The sequence below is a fragment of the Papaver somniferum genome, chromosome 8 (assembly GCF_003573695.1).
Source record: "Papaver somniferum cultivar HN1 chromosome 8, ASM357369v1, whole genome shotgun sequence".
NCBI lineage: Eukaryota > Viridiplantae > Streptophyta > Magnoliopsida > Ranunculales > Papaveraceae > Papaver > Papaver somniferum.
In genome coordinates this window covers 131,850,556-131,859,087 of record NC_039365.1, presented here as the reverse complement: position 1 = coordinate 131,859,087, position 8,532 = coordinate 131,850,556, and the positions used below count along the sequence as shown (strand labels likewise).

Genomic DNA, 8,532 nt, shown 5'->3' with positions numbered 1-8,532 from the left:
TTGCATCTTCGAAGTATGTTGTCGATTGATGATGGACTTGCCATTGAAAAGGTTTTTCATTCTGATTTTTTACTCAATAATAACTGAGAGGGGTTACCCTCCTTATATAGATTAGAGTTCCAACGGCTCTAATTTTTGAAAATATGGCCGTTGAGGTTTCGTATCAATGATGCACTACAATCGGTTGCTAACGATACACGTATTTCCTCCGAATAGGACATTTGTTAGCGAACTTAAATTTTTATCTACCGATTAGGTTGGTATTTCTAAACACGACTATATTATTCGGAGGATAATTTTTTTTTGTAAAGTCCCGAATGTACGATGGCCCAAAAATCAGAATTTGGGAAAAACTGATACTTTTCAAATTTTGAACTTGAAATAATCGGAAGTTAACTTAGTTACCAAAACTTCCGAATATGGGCTGTCTAACCTTCTATATTGGCCCTTGGAACCACCTAGAGCCATGGCATGGTTTGTTTTGAACTTGTAATATTCGGAGGATAATTTTTTTTTTGTAAAGTCCCGAATGTACGATGGCCCAAAAATCAGAATTTGGGAAAAACTGATACTTTTCAAATTTTGAACTTGAAATAATCGGAAGTTAACTTAGTTACCAAAATTGCCGAATGTACCACACAAATCATTGTCATTTGAACTTGTCTAACTTAGTTACCCAAACTTCCGAATGTACAACACAAATCATTGTCATTTATCTGCTCTTCTTTACTTTACGACCGTGACTACCTCCCAGTCCTGCACGACCACGGGTTGGAGCAGCTTCAGTTGGAGCAGCTTCAGCGCTCGATGAAGCTCGAGTTCTTTTACCCGTCTTTGATACTGCCACCTTGGGCGGATGCCTCTTCGTGAATTTCTCCCCAAACTGGGCAACATAATCTTCGTTATCCATATTATCAACTAGATCTCTAGCCTCTTTGATCTTCTCAGCTGGCATGGGATCTCCGCTCTTCAGGCATGCAGTTAACATTTTGGAAACACGCTTGAACCTATTCACCTGTTTTTTATACGTAATGACATAACATCAAACGGTAATTACCTAAGATTTATAGGAATAATATAAAATGAACAAAAATATAAGAACACGCACCAGTCTATCATAACCAGCTGGTTTGTCTTTGATGATACAATTATAACTTGAACCCGCCGCAGTAGTGTTGGATTTGATTTCACGGATAACCAAAGGATGTGATACCTTGTTATACCAACTCATATAGTCTGGAGAATTTTCATCACCTCGGGTGGTTCGTCTACCAGTGTCGATAATGAAGTCATTCCTCTTATCCCAGTTATCAAGAACAGTAGGTGGGCCTGTGTGAACAATCGTGAGATTATCACCACTAGAAGAGCACAACTCCAACTCCAATTTGTAGTAATCCCCCATTTTCTCCACAGGTTGATGTTGTATATACCCGTGTTGTCGCATCACCCTAGAGGGGTTATACATCCCATATCCTGTGGGGTGCCACAATGGTCCAAAATAAAGGGACAAGTCCGACCGACCATTTATATGCCCACTGGCTCGATCTTCCTTGTATGGATCAAAGCATACGTCCGAGGCCTTCAATTGGTCCAAAATATCCCTCATGCGAATCAACTGCTGCTCTTTTGTCCTAGAACGGTTGTCTTCAAATGTATACTTTGTTCCTCTAGGAGTACCTTTGCACCACCCCGGGTTCTCTCCGGCCAACTTCAGGATAGGGAAGTGGTCATAGATCCATGCCTATATACATAAGAAACCAAGTTTTAGTAAATAGATTGTGTATATTCGGTAGTAATTTCCAAACATTATTTTCGATTATATATAATCGGAAATAAAACTGAGTACCTATCCACCGAATAACCAACATTCGGAAAAAGAGATGGATCATTTCCTACCGAATATGCGTCATTTGGAGTTCAGTAACCAATAGTTTTTCTGGCCTGTATATTCGGTTCTAATATCAAATGAATATTTCCGATTATATATAATCGGAAATAAAACTGAGTACTTATCCACCGAATAACCAACATTCGGAAAAAGAGATGGATCATTTCCTACCGAATATGCGTCATTTGGAGTTCAGTAACCTATATTTTTTCTGGCCTGTATATTCGGTTCTAATATCAAATGAATATTTCCGATTATATATAATCGGAAAACAAAATAAGTACCTATCCACCGAAAAACCAACATTCGGAAACAGAGATGGATCATTTCCTACCGAATATGCGTCATTTGGAGTTCAGTAACCTATAGTTTTTCTGGCCTGTATATTCGGTGCTAATATCAAAAGAATATTTCCGAATATATATAATCGGAAACAAAAATAAGTACCTAGCCACCGAATAACCAACATTCGGAAAAAGAGATGGATCATTTCCTACCGAATATGCGTCATTTGGAGTTATGAATATGCATCATATGTATTGTCTACCGAATAACTATAGAGTGAGTTATAGAGTTAAAGAAAAAACCTGCAATAGAGCCACGTTCCCGGCAACTTGGCAGGTTCCTAGCCTCGAAGACTTTCTCAACTCTTCCATCAAGAATGCTAGGCATGTCGTGCCCCAAGAATAGTTACCGACTTCATGGAGAGGATCCAAAAGTTGTATAAGGTTGGCGTCGATCCGGTTGCCAGAAGTATTGGGGAATATGACACATCCCAATACACAAAGGAGATATGCGGTGGCAGCGTGGTTCACTTGCTCATCAGTTAACGTTCCATTCTTTTCCTTCTCCAAGGTGCCTCGGAACATATTCAACAAAGCTGTAATGTTGATCTGTCTTGTTCTGTAACTTGTATGCCTCCTAAACTCTGTTGTTGTTGTCTCTTCATCCCAACCTAAGCACTTTTTAGTTAGAGCATAAAGTTGTGCCCAACTTAACTGCTTTGTGTAGTTAAACTTCACAGCTTTGCCTTGGTCGGGAAGGTTAAGAATCTGCACAACATCATCCGGGGTAATCGTCATCTCCCCAAACGGCATATGGAAAGTATCAGTCTCAGGATACATTCTCTCCACGAACGCCGATATGGCCACACGATCATGTTCCAACAATAAATTCTCGGCGGCATTAGCTAACCCCGAGTTGGCAACAATTGACTTGAACCTTTCACATTCACCGGATAAAGGCCACGCAAGCATTTTTGTTAGTGCGGCGGTAGGTTTGAGTAGACGGACCGCATCTTGATGATCATATTAAAGTACATAAAAAAATCCTTAATACAAATATTACGATATAACACATAGACAATACATTAATAAAAAATAGTAATTTTATTACCTCGGTTTCGTATATTTCTCTGGCCCATGAGTCTTTGTATCCAAATAGCAATTTTCCTCCATCCGCTGGTAGCCCAAGGATTGTGCCTGCTGGAATACCCTTCTTCTTCAAGTGCTGAGGGACAAGATGTGATGCTTTCTTAGCAATATCCTTCTTTACACCATCTTTTCCTTTTTTGACTTTTTGGGTACCACTTGGTTGTCCTTCTTTTTCTACTCTTGGCACTGGAGCAGTTGGTTCTGCACTTTGTTGAGCGGCTTGTTCAACACTTGGTTGCACCCCTTGTTCACTGCCTTGTTGTTCTACACTTTGTTCAACACTTGGTTGCACTCCTTGTTGACTGCGTTGTTCTTCTAAGCTTTGTTGAGCACTTGAATTATCTTTGGCACTCCTTTCCCTCCTAGAACTAGCTGGCACTTTCTTCCTCTTTTCTCGACTTTTTCTAAACAACAAAGAAAGGAACAATATTTACAAATTATACAATCGGAAGACAAAGTATTGAAATATAACCCGAATGTACACATTCGGAAGTAAGAAGACACATATTGTTCCCGAATACAAAACAATCGAAAGCTAACTAAACATATTTACAACCGAATATGCATCAATTGGAGTTCAGAAGCTCTAAATTTTTCATCCTACACAATCGGAAGACAAAGTACACAACTATAACCCGAATAAACAAATTCGGAAGTAAGAAGACACATATTTTTCCCGAATGAAAAACAATCAGAATATAACTAAACATGTTTACAACCGAATATTCATCAACTGGAGTTCAGAAACTCTAAAATTTTATCATACATAATCGGAGGTATAAAACATTATATTGTACTCCGAATAAATACTGGCCCCAAAATGGGATTTTTCCTATATCAGAAATTTTGAGATTTTTTCAATATATATATTCGGTAGTGAGTGTACTTCTGAATACTGTGTGTCTACTTAAATATATTCGGGAGTAAAAAAATTCATTAAACTACCGATTATTACCAGTTTGTATCCAGGAAGATATGGCCAACAATATTCGGCAGATAACCAACAAATATTTCTCCCGAATACTGTCGATGTTCTTGAGAAATGAAGAACACGACTACATTCGGAAGTAAATAAGCATGAATATCGCCCGAATCTGGATAAATAACCGAAAACCCTAGAAAATTTTTTTCTCGATTCGTCGAATTAAAGCGAAATAAACCCCAAAAATGATACATTCTTACCTAATTGGGGCCATTTGAAGTTGACGAAGTGTTTGACTATCGGAATCGCCACCACCGACTACATTGCCGGGTACTTCTTCTTCGCGTTCTTCGCGTTCTTCTTCATTTGCAGCAAGAATTTCTTTATTTCTTGCTAAAACCCCAATCTTTGGATCGACACCCCGAGCAACATTTTTGGTTCTAGGTCTGTGGGTTTCATTTCCCTTATCCATTGTTTTATAAACGAATCGACGATGTTTTGATTTTACGATTCGCGGCGATGTTTCGGTTGAACGAGGGAAAGTTTTTTTTCTTCCACAATCGGAAGATAATATGAAACTGGAAGAAGAAGAGTTGAAATGAGTAGAATTTTTTTTTATTTGGTTTTTATACAGTTTTACCAGAAAGGCATTTATGTAACTTCAATATCATATAGGGTACCCCTTAACTAGAGTCTTTGGCTGGGTATAAATTGATGGCCCCTAAATCCTTTCGGGTGGCCCCTAAAAACGCGAGGTTTTAAATTACGGAGTTAACAATTGAAGAGTTAACAATTGAAGTCGAAGCACTGAAGCCTCATCAGACACCATACTATCGAACTGTAACATGCAAAAGTTCAGAAACCAGTAAACATATCGTAAAAGAGCGAGGAAATAAAGACATGCAGATCATATGAGCAGCAAACAAATTAACTTTCCCGAAAATAGTTGATATGATTAACAATCTCTTAGATGAATCACCTGTACTTAAATCAAAGGCAACAGCAATAGGAAGGTCATTTATCATGAATTACATTCCTTAAATGTCCTTTACTAAAATAACAAGCTGAAAGTAACTCAGAGTAGGTAGAAGAGGCAGGATGCACCTGCTTCGGATCACGAATAAGTTACATTGCTGCACTGTCAACATACATGAGATTGAGCCGAATATCAGTATATTCGAAGGCCCTCACAGGAACACTTTTTCTCCATAACACTGGCGCCTGCACAATTTACAGTACAAATAATAGATTTACTTTATTAGGTTTTGGATGGGAAAGAATGAGTGGACCAACTCCATACGCCGAGGACACAAAATTACCCTGAAATAGGATGCCACAAGGCCCACAACCACTTTTTTTTTTTTGATAAGGTAGTACAGTGGTCGCTAGACCACACCAGAACTCCTTCAAATTGGAGTTGGTTTGACAATTACGGGGTTCGAACCCCTACCTCTGCAGTGGGAGGGAGCATGAGAACCATGACTAAGGAACACCAAAACCACTACTCTGTAACATAGTACAAGTGCAGAAAAACATTTTCATAACGGCACCTGCAGTATTCAATTTACTAATGCCCAATAGCACGTAAATTCCTAATCTGCAACTTAGCATATGCATAACATCACACAATGTTTAACATGTAGGGGTTCAACACTATCCACAATTGCGCTTCAATGTATATCCAAATAAAAAAGAATTAAAAAAAAAAAGAAGAAGAAAGAGTATCTCCAGCATTGACTAATTACCTCTCTCATACATTTGCTCCATCGGGTTCACAGCTCAGTTGTTCAGTAGAGGAACATTAGTAATTCCAAGTACTATATACCTGCATTGATATAAAAATATATTTGAAAATCCAAATCGTGACTTGCCTGCTAAAATGGCAGGGAAAAATAAACAAAGCTGATAATTAGCCATGATATTGAAAACGATATATACTATGAGCCATATAGAATTCTAACCTCCGCAAGGTATACCATGGTATTCTCGTCTCAGTTCCCCCAGTGAAGTTTGTAATAATGAGTACTGAAATACAATACAAAAAGTCACACCCACACCCTGTAATAATAAAAACATATTCACAATGTTTAATCGTAGCTTAATGTGTCTTAGTGAAAACTAGTTGGATAAAAAGTGCAAACAACCAACAGAATACTCCAACAGAAAAAAAGAGCAAACAACCAAAATTGATCCTCACCTTTTCTAGAGAAAATGTGCCCCCTTATTACCCAAGCCACGACCTTCCACAGCATCAAATGCATTCTTGACCTGGACTCGTGGTGCTGAAGAAAAGAACTAATTGTTCTATATATCTTTTTGTGCTCGGATTTTTTTAAGGTTATACTATTGGTATAATACAGGAAGGAAAGAACATATTACCGACAAGTAACCAAAGAACATAATAGGGAAATTGGATAATTTAACAGTCACAGTAAACAGTTAAGCATAATTTAACACTTAATTTACTATCCATGAAAAGGAAAAAAAGAAAAAAAAACATCAAATCCTGCAGATAATAAGTTAATAAGAAGAAGAAAAGAAAGAAGAACCATGCTGCTAAAAAAAAAAGAAAAGAAAAAAAACCTAACCACCCACGCAGGGGATTCAGATTTTATCTTCAAATTAGACAGGGACACTTAACCCTAGAAACAAAAACAACTCCAAACTTAGTGACAATTACATCTTGATTCAAATATAGCCTCATCAATTTTCATCTGTTCGTCTTGGACCCCCGATCAATTCTTCTTCTGCCACCAGCTCATCCCAGCCATCTTTATCAATTAGGGTTGCTCCAGAATCAACAGTATAATATGATTTAGCTTGAGGATCCATGTTCAAAGTGAATTCAGCTGAGCATCGACTGCAGTTAAAGGAGTACTTACAAATCTGAATCCCCCCAACTCTCTCACCCATTACAACTTCTCTACGAGCGTTACGCTTGTATCCTGTCAACATGGGATTCCTACAAGCATCGCAGCTAATACTTAATGGAAGCGGCATAAAGATCTCACGGTTTGGATAAATTCTATTCATGTCTCCCATATTTCTCTTTGCTCTGAAATTGAATGATTTTTTGTTTTATTTTTTCCATGAAATTGAATGAAGACGATTGATTCAAGATTTTTCTCAATCGGTCAAATTTATAGCCCTTTGGTTATTTGACAATTGAAAAAGGAAATCCAATCCAAACCGACGAAGGAAAGGGAAACAAAAACATAATCGAGGCTGCCCGTTTTAGATGGAGGCTATCAATTTTATGCCCACCCAGGAGCAATGTATAAGGGGTGTCTAAACTGGATGAAAATGCTAAATAACTCTTACCCCTTTTTCTTCTAATGAGAAATATTTCATTTTGTTTCTATTTTAGGTGGTCTCAGGTCAATTAGTCCACCGATAAAAAGGGAGTTTAGTTTGATTCTTATTTTTTCGAAAATATTAAAATATATAAAGTATTATCTTCTCTCTCTTATTTCCTCTCACTTCTTCACGTGATATAGTATACTCGTCCGACTGCAATAGGTATGGGACACATATTCATAATATGTTCCCCCAGTTATTTATCCGACACGTTATATTATCTTGTAATCTTAACTGAATTTCAGTTATAGATATCTTCTTTTCCATTTAAGGTTTTGAAATTATCTTGACACCCTTCATTTTCTTAAATATCCGGATCTTGTTAAACAAAAAGAGATTATTCGTAACTCATGGTATTTTTAAAAATCTACTAGAAAAATCTTTTTTACGGAGATATTAATTTGGTGATCATTTAAAAAAGACTTAGTGATTAAGATAATAATTTTGTGATTGTATTACACATTGATTATCATAATTAAGTAAAAAACATGGATTTTTTATTTTATTTTTAAAGGAACTATATATTAAGTTTTAATGGTTCTTGTTGCCATATAATATGACTAGATATGAACATGATTCTTAATAAAGTAAAAAAAATATTAAATTGTTATGTAAGAATATGTTGCTAAACATAGTCGGTTTTCTTTAAGGGATTATTTCCTAGTGTTTGATGGACGGTCGAGATTTAAAGACTAATACTAAAACCCTAGGTACTTGGTCGAGATTTAAAGACTAATACGAACCTATTTATCATTGTACTACTAATTAGTGTTAAGAGAAATAAGGAATTTATCTTTTGCGAGTTCTACACCTCATCATAATTGGCGGTGTCGCTGAAGACACCTAGAGGTTTAAAAGCTTGTTGCACATGCTAAGTGTGACCGTTTCCTCAACGAAAAAGAGTTTTATATTTTAATTTAGTTTGCTCGAGG

The 8,532-nt window shown here is 36.9% G+C and overlaps 1 long non-coding RNA gene across 2 annotated transcripts; it reads right to left on the bottom strand.

The window, feature by feature from the left end:
* Positions 1-5,155: 5,155 nt before the first annotated feature.
* On the bottom strand, positions 5,156-7,965 carry LOC113303080. Of its 2 annotated transcripts, none has more exons than XR_003337293.1 (4): positions 6,441-7,965; positions 6,205-6,301; positions 5,989-6,068; positions 5,156-5,464 (listed from the first exon to the last, which is right to left on the bottom strand). It is a non-coding gene; the product is annotated as an uncharacterized LOC113303080 (long non-coding RNA). The 2 variants fall into 2 exon arrangements; XR_003337294.1 differs by having other exon boundaries at positions 6,205-6,268; positions 6,441-7,964.
* Between the last annotated feature and the right edge of the window lie 567 nt (positions 7,966-8,532).